A 22618-nucleotide genomic window follows, 5' to 3' on the forward strand; every position below is an offset into this window, starting at 1 on the left:
AATTCAATAAACTGTAATTATTCCATCTTTTTATTCTGTGTTGAATCACCTAACAGCTCTATAATGTCACGGACTGGTAATCTGTAGATCCATCTCGGTACTTTTGGTGTTAACTGTATCAAAGGTGAAATGTGGACCCTTTAAGTAATTCTTGCTCATGGAGTAGGTGTTAGCAGCTAGGAAACACTAGTGGCATAGGAAAGAAACCAATGACTGGAATTGTGCTAGGATACAGCACTGGAACCATTGGATGTCAACCTGGAAACCATTAACCTAATGGGATAGCAGGGTAAGAATTCACTAAAGAAACTCAGGAGGCTTACCAAAGGAACTCAGTACAATATAGTACTGGAACTGGAGTCGGAGCTCAGAACTCAGGCAGGGGACCAGAGACTAATTAGCTCAGAGCTGATAACTGCAACAGGAACTTTCTCTGACCCATAACTGGATCCTGGACCTAGTACTCAGGAACTGAAACCTGGACCATGGAATTCAAGACCGCCGTTTACCCCAGCGCACAGCTTTGGAAGCTCTGGAACCAGCACCTGACACTCAGAACCAGCCCCAGGCGCAAACACTTAGAGCAGGGAGACCTGTCACTAACCGGCAGGATAGTGTAACCATACCGACACCCGATGGTGTGGGCTGAGTAGTCAAAGTCCAAAAGAGGTGAAAACCAAACTCCGCTGGATGATGCAGGCACCGGAGACCAGGTAATGACAGATACAAGCAGAGTAGTGGCTGGCGGTGCTCACAGTGTCAGTAGGTAATGTAGCCACACAGGTGTAACATTGGCAGTAGAGGACACTGGAAGGAGAGGGATTATAACAGCACTTGAATACAGCAACTAGAGACCACAGGTGCTGGCACTGGTATTCACATAGAATATAGAGGTCACACACGTTAACAGGAAACTGTAGAGATACTGAGGCTTGGAGCCAAGAACGATCCATGGAAGGCATACATTGTTCTGCCAACGTGCTGGCTCTAGCTGCAGGTTTAAATAGGAAGTAATTCAGGCTCATTGGTGCAGATGACCATGTGACTGTGGCTGGAATGCTCAGGTGAATCACCTGACAGCGTCCAACATGGCAGCGCTCATATTCCTGGTTGTTTGTTTACATTTTGGAAATTTAACAGATGCATGGAGCACAGAGATGTGTAACACATAATAACATAAATGTGTGTGATTAGTGTTTGACATTTGTATAGTTATAGCAGAAATGTGGGAGAGGCTGAGTGGTGTATGTTTGTGTGATTTGTAATTAATTATACAACCTTTAGACAAGAACCTGGTTGTGAAAAATTAGACAATAGGAGCCTCAATGGTGGTAAGTCAGATGTGGATGGATTTAGCATCAATCAATGCATATGGTAACAGTGGCGTCATAAGGGGGGTGCGTGTATCACCCGCCGAGGGGTGACACCAAAATGCCGGCTCCTGCTCAGTGACAGGAGCCGAGTGCTGCACTTTAACATTACGTGCAGCACCTGGTTTTTTTCACTGTGTAGGAGCGGGCACTGCAGTCATAGCACTCCCTGGGGATAGCCCGTATCTCCCGAACCCCTGGAATGTTGAAAACGGGGTTTGGGGCTGCAAGGCCATGCCCACTTCCACTAAGACATGCCCCCACTAAGCCACATCCCCATTTCACGACTGCCCGGACCGGGTGTCAAAAGGGGCAGTGACGCCCTTGTATGGTAATGATGCTGGAGGCGTCTGGTATAAGTAGACACCTCCAGCATGCATGCGTGATCCTCTGCTGCATCTAAGGCTGCAGCATCAGATCACTGGCGACACCATTGGCCAGCTGAGTAACCTATGAGGGTCCATCGCTGAGGTCAGGAAATCTCTGTTGTAAGGTGGAGACCCTGTCCACGACACTCCCAAAAAAAGGAGACAACGCGCCTCCGTTTTGTGAAACGGAGGCCATCAACGACCCCGTCCGGCTACAGACTGTCAATCAACTGACATCTGCAGCTGTGCTACATCCAACGACACAGGACCTGTACTGCACATGCACAGTACGAGTCCAGCGCATTTTCAATGTACCGAACATCGCAAAAGGACCTGAATCATCCCAAATATTATTAAAGTATTCAATATAATGAATAAAAGCATCAGATCCTATGGGCACAAATATTGTACAGTGCTTTTTCATTCAGGCACTGGGAGTTAGAAGACTACGTGGTAAATTTACTAAGGTAGGAGTTTTTTTTAGAACTGGTGATGTTACTTATGTGCCCTTTTAAAAGATGGGACTGTATAGCTATTTTTCGTGAGAACTCCTGGGTTGTGGTCCAAAATCTGGTTCCTATACCATATTAGTTTATCACACCCTGGTTTTAATTGTCAAGGTCAGATGGCCTGTTTTGTTTAGCATGGCGGATGTGACCCTTGGTTTTATTAGGTGTACGGTTTACCTGTGGCCTTTGGTTGTATTTGGAAGTTTGTCTGGTATGCCTTTCTACTTGTGGTTATGATGGAAATAAATAATAGGCTGTGGTCATATTATTTCCATTACTTGGTGTTGTCAATTACTGAGGATGGAGCGAAAGGTAGCTTCCCTTTCTAAAGCCATGGCTTGCACCCAGATAAAACTGGTTACAGAACAATTAGACCGACCTTCATTTTAGAACTTCCAGAATTGGATGCTGCACTAAGATTTATAGTTTTACCTGGACGCCAGCCCTTGTCTAAAATTGCACACACAGGATTAGCTGTAACTGTCACTCAAAAATGCCTAAGTATTTCCAAATCCCATTTCTGTCTAGGACTTGGACAAAAACAAGGAAGGAAGGAAAAAAAAAATGAACTCCTTTAAAAATGCACTAAACCCCAAATCCCACTATTATAAAAATGATGTGCCCACTCCATTACAGACAGCTAAAACCCCTCCCGCTTCTTTTTGAGCGCATGAGTTGCTGTGACATCACTGGTCATGTACCTGTGTACAGTATGAATCATCCAATCCATACAGTGTATTTTAGAACTGCTTAAGATATTAGTTATGGATTGCCGTGTTAGTTAGATAAGCACATTATTCTTTTTTATTTATGTGGAGTCACAAGGGGTCACAGCGTCTTTCAAAGTAAATAACAAAAAACAGTGGACAACCAAGAAGATAGTGCAAGGCAATTACAGTACAAAACAAAGTAGAGCATAAGATACAAGCTATATAAATATCACAACCAAACCTGTCAAAATAGCATCTTCCTCCTAACCTGTTGCAGAATAGTAAACGACCATGATCAACATATTTATTATATACATGCTTCTGTTATTTCATATACATGTTTCTGTTCAGTAAAATACAGATTTTGATGCAAATTAATATCAAACACTGGGTTTACTCGCTCTTTAAGGGAACCTTTCATTCCTGCGCCATGGGATAAAAGTATAATCAGCTTTAAGAACTGGAACATGTCATAGTTCCTCAATACAGTACAGGTTTGTGTCAAAGAAGGTATTTAACTCTGCATTCTTATTTTCACATGACACGCAGAAAATAGTATCATTTTATAATGCACGATCCCTAAGGAGACCGGTGATCCTGGGCTACTCGGTCACAGCTACTGCTAGGGAAGACACACAGACCTCTTGGGTACTCATCCTTGGAGAGTGATAAAGTGAATGGAGATATAAAGTACCAGACAATCATCTCCTGACATGATAAAGGCTGTATTTGAAAACTGACAGTTAGGAGCTGATTGGTTTGGTAGTTTATCTCTTATCTCTTTATCACTCTCCAAGGCTTAGTACATCTGAGAGGAGTAGCCATGGGATAGGGGCTCATTCCACACAAGCTGGAAGCCTGGTAACCAGGGAAATGGGTGCAGGTAGCTGCTCCTCTCTAACCTTGGTCTCTCCTCCTTGTCGTCTGGCCTATTATCTCGAGATATGCAAGGTGAACAAGGAGAGCTTGCTGGAGCCTTATGGGGTAATGCTGTGAGGTTACACAGGCTGTGAAGAATAAATGACAGATCACTTTGTGAGGATATCTATAAGCTGAACATAGTTGCCTTTTTTGATTTAGTGATTTATCTGGCCTGGGGTAATGAGGTGCTGGGGTACCCTATCTGGGGTAATGAGGTGCTGGGGTACCCTATCTGGGGTAATGAGGTGCTGAGATGCCCTGTCTGGGGTAATGAGTTTCTGGGATGCCCTGTCTGGGGTAATGAGGTAGTGAGGTGCGTTTGAGTAATAATGCACTGGGGTGTTTGGTCTGGATTGACAATGAGGCAGCATGCAGGGTAGAGTGCCAAGGGTGCTGAGGGGGAGTTTTCTGATCTCAGTCTTTGCTGCAGGTGACAGAAAGCCTAGCTTCACCCCTGGGTGCAGTGGAGGAATACTATGCAGCGACTGGGGACCCCGGACATGAAGGGAAACTGGCAATCCTTAAAACTAATGGTGCTTATTTGTACATATGCTGGCCCCAGGGGTGGCTCAAGGGGCAGGCTGGCAGGGCTGTTGATCGGTGCAATGTGGCCTGGGGGTTCAACCGCAATCTTTCTGTTAGATTATTGCTGATCAACAGCTGCTGGGCACTAGCACCAGAAGTTCTACATGACCTCCAACATGCACCTTCTGCTCATGTGCAGCTTACTGCCACATCTTTCCACTATGCTGCACCGCTGAGAAAGAGGAGCATGCTGGCTTTCTAAGAAGAAGGTAAGTTGGAGCGAGCCGGTTAGGGGGTCTTGAGGTAACATGGTAGCCTCTATGGTAGTCTCCATAGGAGACTCTAGTGACAGGAAGCAGGAGGCTGGAGTGCCTGAAGGCAGAAAACTGGAGTGACAGGGGGCAGGAGGCTGGAGAGACATGGTACAGGAGGTTGTATTGATGGAGCAAGATGCCAGAGAGATATTGCACAGGAGGATGAAGGGACAGGAGGAAAGAAGCTGGAGTGACAGGGGCAGTAGGCTGGAGTGACTGGGGCAGGAGGCTGGAGAGACATGGTACAGGAGGTTGTATTGATGGAGCAGGATGCCAGAAAGATATTGCACAGGAGGATGAAGGGACAGGAGGAAAGAAGCTGTAGTGACAGGGGCAGTAGGCTGGAGTGACTGGGGCAGGAGGCTGGAGAGACATGGTACAGGAGGTTGTATTGATGGAGCAGGATGCCAGAGAGATATTGCACAGGAGGATGAAGGGACAGGAGGAAAGAAGCTGGAGTGACAGGGGCAGTAGGCTGGAGTGACTGGGGGCAGGAGTGACAGGGGTCAGGAGGCTGTAGTGATATGGGGTATGAGGCTGGAAAAAAAGGGGACTGGAGGGGATACTAGACAAAGGTGACACAGCAGGCATGAGTATGGTTGAACCTCTGCTGTATGATGATGACATTAGTTATATCCTTACACAAAAGGGGATTGTATGGACCATCTGATCTCTTTCATGAATAGCATGCAGGGTGCCTGGAATGGCATCCTGCAACCTAGAAAGCTCCAGACACCCACTTTCTCTCTCTTCCCGGTGGCAAGCCACCGTAGCTCCGAACCTCCTTAACATGCTACAGGAGGTTGCATTGGCAATGTCCTGTCATTGTGGCATCATGATGTCGCATGTTCTGGAGCATAAGGTGTGGCATGAGGGAAAGAAAATGGCTCCTCTAGGTGTTGGCGTTTCCCACATGCACCTTATAAGGCCCATAAGACCCCCAATTTGCCCTCCCTATCTGTATGTCCTATTTTGTGCCACCCCTCTCATCCGTATGTCCAGTATTGTGTTGGCGCAATCTGTATTGTGCATCCCCATCTGTATATCTTGTATTATGCTCTCCCCTCATTTACCTGTTTCATCTGTTTTATGTTCGCTAAACAAAAATTGTATGGTTCTGTATTGTGCCTTTCCCATCCCCTCACCTGTATGTTCTGTAACGTACAACTCCCAATGTCTATTATTATTTGTAATGTTGTCAGGAATTAATTCTGCAATAGGTACTGTGGCAGTAAAAAGTGTAGTGAGTAGAAGCCACTGGGAGCAGAATAAGGGCCGATTAGGTAACTGGTTGACTTGTTACAGTCTTTTGCATAACTTGAATAATCATAGAGTTCTTGCAATATTGCATTGGAGTAGTGGCTGAGCTCATGTTGTACTTCTCAGGAAAACTGCTCATGTGTAATATAACATAGCCCTCACCTAAGAATCATTAGATTATTGCCTTAGGACATACCAGAATAAATCAGTTTCTCAAGTCACGTTTCCCCATCTATTTCCACTCAAAGTGGAATATCCTTAAAACCTGGCCTATAGGCAGCACTCAGATACTCTGACTAAAGACAGAGAGATTAATGAAAAACAATTATTTCTATGGCTTCAGTACTTTCTCCCCTCCAGATCCCTGGCAGCCGCACATTGATGGCACAAAGGTTACAGTGGCATTGCAGAATATTTAATGAGAGAGCCAGCACACCTTGTAATTACATTGCAACACACTGCAATTATTTCTTTCTCAAGCCATCTCTTGCTTCCTGCTAATTAATGTTGATGTCACCACCAGCCTGTAATTAAGGGCACAGACCACCCAGCTGTGCCCAGCCTTAGGCCTCCACTCAATCTCTTCACTCAGATGGCGCTATATAACTACTATAAACAATAATATGTTTCGATACTATCACTACCTTTCAGACTAATTATATACACACGTGTAAAGAACTGTTGTACAGTTTATCAATCCACAAAAGTATTTCTCAGCTGAAGGGTTTTTTAGGCTAGGCATAAGGCTACTGGAGTGGACTTCCAGCACTTATGTTATAAGTCACAGTTTTCAGATTTTTTTGGTCTTCCCAGGTCATAAATCTCTCAATGGGGTAAGTATACTAAGGTTGGAGTTTTTTTAGAACTGGTTATGTTGCTTTTAGCAACCAATCAGATTCTACTTAACATTTATCTAGCTTCTTCTAGAAGATAATAGATAGAATCTGATTGGTTGCTATGAGCAAAATCACCAGTTCTATGAAACTGCCAACTTAGTAAATTTACCCCATTGTGTTTCTGGAATACATACTATTTACCAGCTGTCAAGAGCCCGACAGCGGCATCCCGCCCGCCAAAAAGCAGGTAATGGGGTGAATGTTAAGTGTCCACATACAGGGTCGCTGTGCTCGCCACGCTGCGGGCTCGGTGGACACCCACGAGTGGGAACAGCTCCTGTGCATCGGGATTCCGGCTGTCGGCATTGTCGGCTGTTGGGATTTTGGTGTCAGTACCCTGACCAGCCGGCAAATTGATTGCATCCCGTGTCTATATATTGGGTGATTTTATAGATTTTAACGGGTCATATTAACTAAACTGATCTATGTACTGTACAATGTATGTGCTTGTTATAAAATTCAGTTTTTATGAGTTATGAAGAAAAACTTAAGTAAAAAATCCTTATTAGTAAATATTTGCATTGTTGAAATGTGTGAACTACTTGTGGTACACATATGTTGGATAATAGTAGACATCAGCAGAATGGGCAGATGAAGTGGGTCACACACTGAAACCTAACTAGGGTTTCAGGTTTATTGCAGTGTGCAGATGTACAGCCGTACTCGCAGTAAAAAGGACAAGTACCTGAGGTGAAGCGTAACATACAGAGGACCATTTGATCATGTATTTGCAGTGGTAGTATGCAGGATAACATAGGGTCTCCCCAGAGCTGAGTACTATACATCTATGTAGTACCATGGCACTCAAAATCAGTTTAAAGATGGCACCATGCATGAGCAGTCGACAGCCATTTTGGTAAAGGGGCCTAATGCTTCAGTAAATGTAATATTGAAATAGCTCAGCAGCGTACTCCATTACCAACATGAAGTCTTTATTTGACCGATATTTGCAGTAGCCCGAAGTTGTTTCTTATAGCAACTGAACTACTGGAACAGTAGAAATGTTCTATACACATTCATTGAAAATTACTCATTGACCTAGCAAGATGGCGCCAAACATACCACGACCATGTGGTATAAAATTGAAACATATCAAAATAAAAATTTACTTTTACTCACATCTATAGCTACAAAAACAAAACTAATAAAGTGTACATGCAAAAGGCTGTATGTAAAATATGGCAGAAAGAAATCGCTAACCATCATTCAGCATCCGAGATCTATGCTTCTCTCCCTTCTATTATGGCCCATACCAAATATGTCCTGCCATAGCTAGAAATTAATCTAACATACTCCAGATGCATCATTGCTTGGAAAGTGATAAAATGGAGAGTGAAAAAGTACCAGCCAATCAGCTCCTTACTGCCATTTTTCAAACACAGTCTTTGACATGGAAGCTAGGAGCTGATTGGCTGGTACTTTTTCACTCTCCTTGTTATCACTTTCGAAGTGATGATGCATCTAGCCCACTGTATGAAATGCTGCTTCCATAGCAAGCCAAGCTCCCATCTTTTTTTTGGCCAGCACCTTTAATAGCGTCTTCAGCACTTGGTTGCCCTGGACCAGTTATCATGAGAGCCAGTGCCCTTTATAAATCACTGGAGCTTTCTTTCTAAACATTGACACTCCTTAGCGGAGCAAATCCCCCACCTATAAGATGGACCATAAAAAATTTGATTTGGTTTTGCACCACCAATCTGTGGCACCCCTGCAAGTATCCCATGGTACCCTGTAGTTTCTAGTATATTTACTAAAAAAAAAACATAACATGTTTGTACACTTAAACAGCCAACTCTAAGACTTGATTATGTGTGAGGGTCCACAAAAGGGTAACATAAATATAGAAGGCCTACTGCTGTACAGGATGTTTGTAATGCTTTCAATACAGTTAAAGACTGATCATTTATTTTTCTGTGTCAGCAGCGTCCTCATACCCTATCCTCAGCAACATGTGTGGCAGGGAGCTTGCAAACAAACAGATCTCACACCCCCACAGCATGAGGGGCGAGTGTTGTCATCACTAGACCCACACAGCCAAGCATTACTATATATCTATGTGCCTGATGTAAAAGGCCACACATACACAATGTCAGTACCCGAACACACACAAAAACAGATGTGTTGTAAAAATACAGAGAATGGATTTTGACCTTCTGCTTTTTTGACACATGTACCAAAGACAGAGTGAAGGTCATTTGCAATGGGCAAATAACCTTCTGCAGTGCAAATACAGCTTTCCACCTGCAGTGTGCCTTGATTTTTCCAAATACACCATTATATCAGCCAAGAAGCAAATATTTACGTAGAAATGAAATTGCAGAGTAGCAAAAGCCTGTACGAGCAGTAGGAAGGAGGAGTGTATAGTCAAGGCATTCCTACTTACAGTAGGTATACTATAGAATAGGCACGCCTCAATATGCAGAATAAGATGGCCATTACCTCTGCAAAAGGACATGAATCCTGTGACATCTCTGGCTTTTTATGAAGCAAAACACTTTCCATGTGTTTTCCCCCAACGCCATTACTAAGGGCCTGATTCGGAGCTGTGCACAATGCTGATATTAAGGAGCTGATTTTCTCTGACGTCCTAGTGGATGCTGGGAACTCCGTAAGGACCATGGGGAATAGCGGCTCCGCAGGAGACTGGGCACAAAAGTAAAGCTTTAGGACTACCTGGTGTGCACTGGCTCCTCCCCCTATGACCCTCCTCCAAGCCTCAGTTAGATTTTTGTGCCCGGCCGAGAAGGGTGCACACTAGGGGCTCTCCTGAGCTTCTTAGTGAAAGTTTAGTTTTAGTTTTTTTATTTTCAGTGAGACCTGCTGGCAACAGGCTCACTGCATCGAGGGACTAAGGGGAGAAGAAGCGAACCTGCCTGCTTGCAGCCAGCTTGGGCTTCTTAGGCTACTGGACACCATTAGCTCCAGAGGGACCGAACACAGGCCCAGCCTCGGAGTCCGGTCCCAGAGCCGCGCCGCCGGCCCCCTTACAGAGCCAGAAGCAAGAAGAGGTCCGGAAAAATCGGCGGCAGAAGACATCAGTCTTCAACAAGGTAGCGCACAGCACTGCAGCTGTGCGCCATTGCTCCTCAGGCACACTTCACACTCCGGTCACTGAGGGTGCAGGGCGCTAGGGGGGGGCGCCCTGAGCAGCAATGTAAAACACCTTGGCTGGCGAAAATACACCACATATAACCCCCAGGGCTATATGGATGTATTTTAACCCCTGCCAGAATTCACCAAAAAGCGGGAGAAAAGGCCGCCGAGAAGGGGGCGGAGCCTATCTCCTCAGCACACGGGCGCCATTTTCCATCACAGCTCTGCTGGAAGGACGTCTCCCTGACTCTCCCCTGCAGTCCTGCACTACAGAAAAGGGTAAAAAAGAGAGGGGGGGCACTAATTTGGCGCAGTTTTGATAATAACAGCAGCTATTAAGGGAAAAGCACGTTATATAGTGGTATTCCTGTCTATATATAGCGCTCTGGTGTGTGCTGGCATACTCTCCCTCTGTCTCCCCAAAGGGCTAGTGGGGTCCTGTCCTCTATCAGAGCATTCCCTGTGTGTGTGCGGTGTGTCGGTATGATTGTGTCGACATGTTTGAGGAGGAAAATGAGATGGAGGAGGAGCAATTGCCTATAATAGAGTTGTCACCCCCTAGGGAGTTGACACCTGAGTGGATGAGCTTATGGAAGGAATTGCGTGACAATGTCAGCTCTTTACGAAAGACAGTTGACGATATGAGACAGCCGGCTACTCAGCTTGTGCCTGTCCAGGGGTCTCAAACGCCATCAGGGGCTCTAAAACGCCCGTTACCTCAGATGGCAGACACAGACACGGATACTGATTCCAGTGTCGACGATGATGAGACAAATGTGACTTCCAGTAGGGCCACACGTTACATGATTGAGGCAATGAAAAATGTTTTGCATATTTCTGATAATACAAGTACCACTAAAAAGGGTATTATGTTTGGTGAGAAAAAACTGCCTGTAGTTTTTCCTGTATCCGAGGAATTAAATGAAGTGTGTGATGAGGCGTGGGTTTCCCCCGATAAAAAACTGATAATTCCTAAAAGGTTATTGGCATCATACCCTTTCCCGCCAGAGGATAGGGCACGTTGGGAAACACCCCCTAGGGTGGATAAAGCGCTCACACGCTTGTCTAAACAGGTGGCACTACCCTCTCCTGATACGGCCGCCCTAAAGGACCTGCCGACAGAAAGCAGGAGAATATCCTAAAATGTATATACACTCACACGGGTGTTATACTGCGACCGGCAATCGCCTCAGCCTGGATGTGCAGTGCTGGGGTGGCGTGGTCGGATTCCCTGACTGAAAATATTGATACCCTAGATAGGGACAGTATATTACTGACTATAGAGCATTTAAAAGATGCATTTTTATATATGCGTGATGCGCAGAGGGATATTTGCCGACTGGCATCAAGAGTTAGCGCGCTGTCCATTTCTGCAAGAAGAGGGTTATGGACGCAGCAGTGGTCAGGTGATGCGGATTCCAAAAGGCACATGGAAGTATTGCCTTATAAGAGGGAGGAGTTATTTGGGGTAGGTCTATCAGACCTGGTAGCCACGGCAACTGCTGGAAAATCCACATTTTTACCCCAGGTAGCCTCTCAACATAAGAAGACGCCGTATTATCAGGCGCAGTCCTTTCGGCCCCATAAGGGCAAGCGGGCAAAAGGCTCCTCATTTCTGCCCCGTGGCAGAGGGAGAGGAAAAAGGCTGCAGCACACAGCCAGTTCCCAGGAACAGAAGCCCTCTCCCGCCTCCGCAAAGTCCTCAGCATGACGCTGGGGCTTTACAAGCGGACTCAGGCAAGGTGGGGGCCCGTCTCAAGAAGTTCAGCACGCAGTGGGACCACTCGCAAGTGGACCCCTGGATCCTTCAGGTGGTTTCTCAGGGGTACAAATTGGAATTCGAGACGTCTCCCCCTCGCTGTTTCCTAAAGTCTGCTTTACCGACGTCTCCCTCAGACAGGGAGGCAGTATTGCAAGCCATTCACAAGCTGTATTCCCAGCAGGTGATAATCAAGGTACACCTCCTGCAACAGGGAAAGGGGTATTATTCCACACTGTTTGTGGTACCGAAGCCGGACGGCTCGGTGAGACCAATTTTAAATCTAAAATCCTTGAACACTTACATACAGTGGTTCAAATTCAAGATGGAGTCACTCAGAGCAGTGATTGCAAACCTGGAAGAAGGGGATTATATGGTGTCTCTGGACATCAAAGATGCTTACCTACATGTCCCAATTTACCCTTTTCACCAAGGGTACCTCAGGTTTGTGGTACAGAATTGTCACTATCAGTTTCAGACGCTGCCGTTTGGCTTGTCCACGGCACCCCGGGTCTTTACCAAGGTAATGGCCGAAATGATGATACTCCTTCGAAGGAAGGGAGTTTTAGTTATCCCTTACTTGGACGATCTCCTGATAAGGGCAAGATCCAGGGAACAGTTGGAAGTCGGGGTAGCACTATCTCAGATAGTGTTGCGGCAGCACGGTTGGATTCTCAATATTCCAAAATCGCAGCTGATCCCGACGACACGCCTTCTATTCCTAGGGATGATCCTGGACACAGTCCAGAAAAAGGTTTTTCTCCCGGAGGAGAAAGCCAGGGAGTTATCCGAGCTAGTCAGAAATCTCCTAAAACCAGGCCAAGTCTCAGTGCATCAATGCACAAGGGTCCTGGGAAAAATGGTGGCTTCCTACGAAGCAATCCCATTCGGCAGATTCCACGCAAGAACCTTCCAGTGGGATCTGCTAGACAAATGGTCCGGGTCGCATCTTCAGATGCATCAGCGGATAATCTTGTCACCAAAGACAAGGGTGTCTCTCCTGTGGTGGTTGCAGAGTGCTCATCTTCTAGAGGGCCGCAGATTCGGCATTCAGGACTGGGTCCTGGTGACCACGGATGCCAGCCTGAGAGGCTGGGGAGCAGTCACACAGGGAAGAAATTTCCAGGGCTTGTGGTCAAGCCTGGAGACATCACTTCACATAAATATCCTGGAGCTAAGGGCCATCTACAATGCTCTAAGCCTAGCAAGACCTCTGCTTCAAGGTCAGCCGGTGCTGATCCAGTCAGACAACATCACGGCAGTCGCCCACGTAAACAGACAGGGCGGCACAAGAAGCAGGAGGGCAATGGCAGAAGCTGCAAGGATTCTTCGCTGGGCGGAAAATCATGTGATAGCACTGTCAGCAGTGTTCATTCCGGGAGTGGACAACTGGGAAGCAGACTTCCTCAGCAGGCACGACCTCCACCCGGGAGAGTGGGGACTTCATCCAGAAGTCTTCCACATGATTGTGAACCGTTGGGAAAAACCAAAGGTGGACATGATGGCGTCCCGCCTCAACAAAAAACTAGACAGGTATTGCGCCAGGTCAAGGGACCCTCAGGCAATAGCTGTGGACGCTCTGGTAACACCATGGGTGTACCAGTCAGTGTATGTGTTCCCTCCTCTGCCTCTCATACCCAAGGTAGTGAGAATTATAAGACGGAGAGGAGTAAGAACTATACTCGTGGCTCCGGATTGGCCAAGAAGGACTTGGTACCCGGAACTTCAAGAGATGCTCACAGAGGACCCGTGGCCTCTACCTCTAAGAAGGGACCTGCTCCAGCAGGGACCCTGTCTGTTCCAAGACTTACCGCGGCTGCGTTTGACGGCATGGCGGTTGAACGCCGGATCCTGGAGGAAAAAGGCATCCCGGATGAAGTCATCCCTACCCTGATCAAAGCCAGGAAGGATGTAACCGCACAACATTATCACCGTATTTGGCGTAAATATGTTGCGTGGTGCGAGGCCAGGAAGGCCCCTACAGAGGAATTTCAACTGGGTCGTTTCCTGCATTTCCTGCAAACAGGACTGTCTATGGGCCTAAAATTAGGGTCCATTAAGGTTCAAATTTCGGCCCTGTCGATTTTCTTCCAGAAAGAACTGGCTTCAGTTCCTGAAGTTCAGACGTTTGTCAAGGGGGTACTGCATATACAGCCTCCTTTTGTGCCTCCAGTGGCGCCTTGGGATCTCAATGTAGTTTTGGGGTTCCTAAAATCACATTGGTTTGAACCACTCACCACTGTGGACTTAAAATATCTCACATGGAAAGTGGTAATGCTGTTGGCCCTGGCTTCGGCCAGGCGTGTGTCAGAATTGGCGGCTTTATCCTATAAAAGCCCTTACCTAATTTTTCATACAGACAGGGCAGAATTGAGGACTCGTCCTCAATTTCTCCCTAAGGTTGTTTCAGCGTTTCACCTGAACCAGCCTATTGTGGTACCTGCGGCTACTAGGGACTAGGAGGACTCCAAGTTGCTGGATGTAGTCAGGGCCCTGAAAATATATGTTTCCAGGACGGCTGGAGTCAGAAAATCTGACTCGCTGTTTATCCTGTATGCACCCAACAAGCTGGGTGCTCCTGCTTCTAAGCAGACTATTGCTCGTTGGATTTGTAGTACAATTCAGCTTGCACATTCTGTGGCAGGCCTGCCACAGCCTAAATCTGTAAAAGCCCATTCCACAAGGAAGGTGGGCTCATCTTGGGCGGCTGCCCGAGGGGTCTCGGCTTTACAACTTTGCCGAGCAGCTACTTGGTCAGGGGCAAACACGTTTGCTAAATTCTACAAATTTGATACCCTGGCTGAGGAGGACCTGGAGTTCTCTCATTCGGTGCTGCAGAGTCATCCGCACTCTCCCGCCCGTTTGGGAGCTTTGGTATAATCCCCATGGTCCTTACAGAGTTCCCAGCATCCACTAGGACGTCAGAGAAAATAAGAATTTACTTACCGATAATTCTATTTCTCGTAGTCCGTAGTGGATGCTGGGCGCCCATCCCAAGTGCGGATTGTCTGCAATACTTGTACATAGTTGCTGTTACAAAAATCGGGTTTTTGTTGTTGTGAGCCATCTTTTCAGAGGCTCCGCTGTTATCATGCTGTTAACTGGGTTCAGATCACAGGTTGTACGGTGTGATTGGAGTGGCTGGTATGAGTCTTACCCGGGATTCAAAATCCTTCCTTATTGTGTACGCTCGTCCGGGCACAGTATCCTAACTGAGGCTTGGAGGAGGGTCATAGGGGGAGGAGCCAGTGCACACCAGGTAGTACTAAAGCTTTCTATTTGTGCCCAGTCTCCTGCGGAGCCGCTATTCCCCATGGTCCTTACGGTGTTCCCAGCATCCACTACGGACTACGAGAAATAGAATTATCGGTAAGTAAATTCTTATTATCGGCCTACTGGTCATGTGGTATGGATGCACTGTGCACACATGAAGGTACCTTAGCAATGTCACTTGTAAGGAGGATTCATCTGCAAAGTGACTGACAGTTGGGGACCGTGTATAGCAGGTAATGGGGAGTGGCAGCAATAGCACAGGCATGTCACAAATGCTCTGAGGTGTATCTCATCCTACAACTGAGATCCCGTATGAACAAAACATACGGCCATTCTGCGTGACTTTAGAGTCTTTAGTACTGTAAGTTGATTATGGCAGGATCTGCGACTGCCGCTGTGTATTTCTACACAGATGCTTGGATCTGCGAAGCCACCTGTGCGTGTCTCAGCAGAAATCCAGGCATCTGGGACATTTGCATATTTTTGCATACATCTGCTGTGTATGAGATCACAGGTGCAAATGCATTAGCGTGAAACAATAGATCAGGCCCTAAATCCTCTACTAGTCCTGCGTTATACAGCTTTGGCAGGTTTCCCTCATAACAGGAACGGAGCACGGGGAGATCTATCAGGGCTGCACGGTCAATTGTGTGTTGTGGAGTTATGGCAATGCCTGTTCTCGTCACATGCTGCACCATCCTATGAAGGAAACACGGTCATGCTGTCTCTGGGACATGGCTGCCCCTACTCAGCAGCCTGTGCCTGTTGACTTTGTGTACATCGGGGTGGTATACTTTCTCTACACTTACCCTTTTCTCAGCACTTCTGAGCAGGAAAACCACAACCGTGAGCTCAGCCTTACATTGCAAAACCTTGCCCAATGCAGGACAGCGCAGGACCTCTGCTGCTCCACATGGTTAGGAAGTCTATGCATTGTGCAGGAGACTGCCACTGATGATGTTACTGCCACTCTGCACAAACCATCACCAGTGCTTAATACACATACATATTACATTAAAAACCACACAATTGATACACCCTGCTTTAATACATTAGAAGCCCATCTACATTGATAGCCGCAATATTGCTTAACATTAATAACCTGCACACACATTATATTGAAACAACACACACACACACACACACACACACACACACACACACACACACACACACACACAATATATATATCAAATATATATGAATACCTTACGTGCCAGCTCTCCCTATCAGGAAGACTCCCTGAAATGGTAGCAATATCACTGACTCTCCGAAGAGTCCCTGATAGCATCGTATCCCCATTATGTACCTGCTATATAATTGGAGAGAAAAAAAACATCTTATAATAAGTTCTTTGGTCTGTTTGTTTGTTTGTTTATTTGTCTGTCCGGTTATGCATTCAGACACCCCTGCAATGATTGGGATGAAACCAATATGAGGTGGCCCAGTTGGATCTCGGCCAGATTTTAGGGGGGTTAGGGTCCTGGTTGGACCTCCTGTTGGTGTACGCTAGGCAGAACTTTGACCAGGGGATCATGTTCTGAGACTTCCACTGGATGTATTTAGATGAAAACTTTATAGAGTGGTAACATTGGATCCCAGAAGATATTCTAGGGGGCTGAGGTCCTGTTCAGATTTCCCGTTGGTGTACGCTGGCCAGAACTTTGACCCAGGGAGCCTGTCCCAGGCTTTCCACTGGATGGATTTGGATGAAAACTTTAATGAACTGCAATAACTGACTGAAATAACCATAAAACAATGAACTAAAATAACTGACAGAAATGGAAGTGGGAAAACAAAAAAAATTGTGTACCCAAAAGCCTTGGAATAGCAACATTGATGACAGAACGAAAACTTTAAACCCATCTCGCAATGTGAAAGTGATTATAAAACTGAACAGAAAGGAGAGCTAGGGATTATGGCTACTGATGACACCCCGAAAATAAAAAAACGACACTGGGCAGCTAACTAATGGGTGTGTAGGAAGTAGAGATGAGCGCCTGAAATTTTTCGGGTTTTGTGTTTTGGTTTTGGGTTCGGTTCCGCGGCCGTGTTTTGGGTTCGAACGCGTTTTGGCAAAACCTCACCGAATTTTTTTTGTCGGATTCGGGTGTGTTTTGGATTCGGGTGTTTTTTTCAAAAAACACTAAAAAACAGCTTAAATCATAGAATTTGGGGGTCATTTTGATCCCAAAGTATTATTAACCTCAAAAACCATAATTTCCACTCATTTTCAGTCTATTCTGAATACCTCACACCTCACAATATTATTTTTAGTCCTAAAATTTGCACCGAGGTCGCTGTGTGAGTAAGATAAGCGACCCTAGTGGCCGACACAAACACCGGGCCCATCTAGGAGTGGCACTGCAGTGTCACGCAGGATGTCCCTTCCAAAAAACCCTCCCCAAACAGCACATGACGCAAAGAAAAAAAGAGGCGCAATGAGGTAGCTGTGTGAGTAAGATTAGCGACCCTAGTGGCCGACACAAACACTGGGCCCATCTAGGAGTGGCACTGCAGTGTCACGCAGGATGGCCCTTCCAAAAAACCCTCCCCAAACAGCACATGACGCAAAGAAAAAAAGAGGCGCAATGAGGTAGCTGTGTGAGTAAGATTAGCGACCCTAGTGGCCGACACAAACACCGGGCCCATCTAGGAGTGGCACTGCAGTGTCACGCAGGATGTCCCTTCCAAAAAACCCTCCCCAAACAGCACATGACGCAAAGAAAAAAAGAGGCGCAATGAGGTAGCTGTGTGAGTAAGATTAGCGACCCTAGTGGCCGACACAAACACCGGGCCCATCTAGGAGTGGCACTGCAGTGTCACGCAGGATGTCCCTTCCGAAAAACCCTCCCCAAACAGCACATGACGCAAAGAAAAAAAGAGGCGCAATGAGGTAGCTGACTGTGTGAGTAAGATTAGCGACCCTAGTGGCCGACACAAACACCGGGCCCATTTAGGAGTGGCACTGCAGTGTCACGCAGGATGTCCCTTCCAAAAAACCCTCCCCAATCAGCACATGATGCAAAGAAAAAGAAAAGAAAAAAGAGGTGCAAGATGGAATTGTCCTTGGGCCCTCCCACCCACCCTTATGTTGTATAAACAAAACAGGACATGCACACTTTAACCAACCCATCATTTCAGTGACAGGGTCTGCCACACGACTGTGACTGATATGACGGGTTGGTTTGGACCCCCCCAAAAAAAGAAGCAATTAATCTCTCCTTGCACAAACTGGCTCTACAGAGGCAAGATGTCCACCTCATCATCACCCTCCGATATATCACCGTGTACATCCCCCTCCTCACAGATTATCAATTCGTCCCCACTGGAATCCACCATCTCAGCTCCCTGTGTACTTTGTGGAGGCAATTGCTGCTGGTCAATGTCTCCGCGGAGGAATTGATTATAATTCATTTTAATGAACATCATCTTCTCCACATTTTCTGGATGTAACCTCGTACGCCGATTGCTGACAAGGTGAGCGGCGGCACTAAACACTCTTTCGGAGTACACACTTGTGGGAGGGCAACTTAGGTAGAATAAAGCCAGTTTGTGCAAGGGCCTCCAAATTGCCTCTTTTTCCTGCCAGTATAAGTACGGACTGTGTGACGTGCCTACTTGGATGCGGTCACTCATATAATCCTCCACCATTCTATCAATGTTGAGAGAATCATATGCAGTGACAGTAGACGACATGTCCGTAATCGTTGTCAGGTCCTTCAGTCCGGACCAGATGTCAGCATCAGCAGTCGCTCCAGACTGCCCTGCATCACCGCCAGCGGGTGGGCTCGGAATTCTGAGCCTTTTCCTCGCACCCCCAGTTGCGGGAGAATGTGAAGGAGGAGATGTTGACAGGTCGCGTTCCGCTTGACTTGACAATTTTGTCACCAGCAGGTCTTTCAACCCCAGCAGACTTGTGTCTGCCGGAAAGAGAGATCCAAGGTAGGCTTTAAATCTAGGATCGAGCACGGTGGCCAAAATGTAGTGCTCTGATTTCAACAGATTGACCACCCGTGAATCCTTGTTAAGCGAATTAAGGGCTCCATCCACAAGTCCCACATGCCTAGCGGAATCGCTCCGTGTTAGCTCCTCCTTCAATGTCTCCAGCTTCTTCTGCAAAAGCCTGATGAGGGGAATGACCTGACTCAGGCTGGCAGTGTCTGAACTGACTTCACGTGTGGCAAGTTCAAAGGGCATCAGAACCTTGCACAACGTTGAAATCATTCTCCACTGCGCCTGAGACAGGTGCATTCCACCTACTATATCGTGCTCAATTGTATAGGCTTGAATGGCCTTTTGCTGCTCCTCCAACCTCTGAAGCATATAGAGGGTTGAATTCCACCTCGTTACCACTTCTTGCTTCAGATGATGGCAGGGCAGGTTCAGTAGTTTTTGGTGGTGCTCCAGTCTTCTGTACGTGGTGCCTGTACGCCGAAAGTGTCCCGCAATTCTTCTGGCCACCGACAGCATCTCTTGCACGCCCCTGTCGTTTTTTAAAAAATTCTGCACCACCAAATTCAAGGTATGTGCAAAACATGGGACGTGCTGGAATTTGCCCATATTTAATGCACACACAATATTGCTGGCGTTGTCCGATGCCACAAATCCACAGGAGAGTCCAATTGGGGTAAGCCATTCCGCGATGATCTTCCTCAGTTGCCGTAAGAGGTTTTCAGCTGTGTGCGTATTCTGGAAAGCGGTGATACAAAGCGTAGCCTGCCTAGGAAAGAGTTGGCGTTTGCGAGATGCTGCTACTGGTGCCGCCGCTGCTGTTCTTGCGGCGGGAGTCCATACATCTACCCAGTGGGCTGTCACAGTCATATAGTCCTGACCCTGCCCTGCTCCACTTGTCCACATGTCCGTGGTTAAGTGGACATTGGGTACAACTGCATTTTTTAGGACACTGGTGAGTCTTTTTCTGACGTCCGTGTACATTCTCGGTATCGCCTGCCTAGAGAAGTGGAACCTAGATGGTATTTGGAAACGGGGGCACACTGCCTCAATAAATTGTCTAGTTCCCTGTGAACTAACGGCGGATACCGGACGCACGTCTAACACCAACATAGTTGTCAAGGCCTCAGTTATCCGCTTTGCAGCAGGATGACTGCTGTGATATTTCATCTTCCTCGCAAAGGACTGTTGAACAGTCAATTGCTTACTGGAAGTAGTACAAGTGGGCTTACGACTTCCCCTCTGGGATGACCATCGACTCCCAGCAGCAACAACAGCAGCGCCAGCAGCAGTAGGCGTTACACGCAAGGATGCATCGGAGGAATCCCAGGCAGGAGAGGAATCGTCAGAATTGCCAGTGACATGGCCTGCAGGACTATTGGCATTCCTGGGGAAGGAGGAAATTGACACTGAGGGAGTTGGTGGGGTGGTTTGCGTGAGCTTGGTTACAAGAGGAAGGGATTTACTGGTCAGTGGACTGCTTCCGCTGTCACCCAAAGTTTTTGAACTTGTCACTGACTTATTATGAATGTGCTGCAGGTGACGTATAAGGGAGGATGTTCCGAGGTGGTTAACGTCCTTACCCCTACTTATTACAGCTTGACAAAGGGAACACACGGCTTGACACCTGTTGTCCGCATTTCTGGTGAAATACCTCCACACCGAAGAGCTGATTTTTTTGGTATTTTCACCTGGCATGTCAACGGCCATATTCCTCCCACGGACAACAGGTGTCTCCCCGGGTGCCTGACTTAAACAAACCACCTCACCATCAGAATCCTCCTGGTCAATTTCCTCCCCAGCGCCAGCAACACCCATATCCTCCTCATCCTGGTGTACTTCAACACTGACATCTTCAATCTGACTATCAGGAACTGGACTGCGGGTGCTCCTTCCAGCACTTGCAGGGGGCGTGCAAATGGTGGAAGGCGCATGCTCTTCACGTCCAGTGTTGGGAAGGTCAGGCATCGCAACCGACACAATTGGACTCTCCTTGTGGATTTGGGATTTCGAAGAATGCACAGTTCTTTGCTGTGCTGCTTTTGCCAGCTTGAGTCTTTTCATTTTTCTAGCGAGAGGCTGAGTGCTTCCATCCTCATGTGAAGCTGAACCACTAGCCATGAACATAGGCCAGGGCCTCAGCCGTTCCTTGCCACTCCGTGTCGTAAATGGCATATTGGCAAGTTTACGCTTCTCCTCCGACAATTTTATTTTAGGTTTTGGAGTCCTTTTTTTTCTGATATTTGGTGTTTTGGATTTGACATGCTCTGTACTATGACATTGGGCATCGGCCTTGGCAGACGACGTTGCTGGCATTTCATCGTCTCGGCCATGACTAGTGGCAGCAGCTTCAGCACGAGGTGGAAGTGGATCTTGATCTTTCCCTAATTTTGGAACCTCAACATTTTTGTTCTCCATATTTTAATAGGCACAACTAAAAGGCACCTCAGGTAAACAATGGAGATGGATACTAGTATACAATTATGGACTGCCTGCCGAGTGCAGACACAGAGGTAGCCACAGCCGTGAACTACCGTACTGTACTGTGTCTGCTGCTAATATAGACTGGTTGATAAAGAGATGTCGTAGTAGTATGTATGTATAAAGAAGAAAAAAAAACCACGGTTAGGTGGTATATACAATTATGGACGGGCTGCCGAGTGCCGACACAGAGGTAGCCACAGCCGTGAACTACCGCACTGTACTGTGTCTGCTGCTAATATATAGACTGGTTGATAAAGAGATAGTATACTCGTAACTAGTATGTATGTATAAAGAAAGAAAAAAAAACCACGGTTAGGTGGTATATACAATTATGGACGGGCTGCCGAGTGCCGACACAGAGGTAGCCACAGCCGTGAACTACCGCACTGTACTGTGTCTGCTGCTAATATAGACTGGTTGATAAAGAGATAGTATACTCGTAACTAGTATGTATGTATAAAGAAAGAAAAAAAAACCACGGTTAGGTGGTATATACAATTATGGACGGGCTGCCGAGTGCCGACACAGAGGTAGCCACAGCCGTGAACTACCGCACTGTACTGTGTCTGCTGCTAATATAGACTGGTTGATAAAGAGATAGTATACTCGTAACTAGTATGACTATAAAGAAAGAAAAAAAAACCACGGTTAGGTGGTATATACAATTATGGACGGGCTGCCGAGTGCCGACACAGAGGTAGCCACAGCCGTGAACTACCGCACTGTACTGTGTCTGCTGCTAATATATAGACTGGTTGATAAAGAGATAGTATACTCGTAACTAGTATGTATGTATAAAGAAAGAAAAAAAAACCACGGTTAGGTGGTATATACAATTATGGACGGGCTGCCGAGTGCCGACACAGAGGTAGCCACAGCCGTGAACTACCGCACTGTACTGTGTCTGCTGCTAATATATAGACTGGTTGATAAAGAGATAGTATACTCGTAACTAGTATGTATGTATAAAGAAAGAAAAAAAAACCACGGTTAGGTGGTATATATAATTATGGACGGGCTGCCGAGTGCCGACACAGAGGTAGCCACAGCCGTGAACTACCGCACTGTACTGTGTCTGCTGCTAATATATAGACTGGTTGATAAAGAGATAGTATACTCGTAACTAGTATGTATGTATAAAGAAAGAAAAAAAAAACACGGTTAGGTGGTATATACAATTAT

This window comes from Pseudophryne corroboree, chromosome 8 (genome assembly GCF_028390025.1).
Source record: "Pseudophryne corroboree isolate aPseCor3 chromosome 8, aPseCor3.hap2, whole genome shotgun sequence".
Taxonomy (NCBI): domain Eukaryota; kingdom Metazoa; phylum Chordata; class Amphibia; order Anura; family Myobatrachidae; genus Pseudophryne; species Pseudophryne corroboree.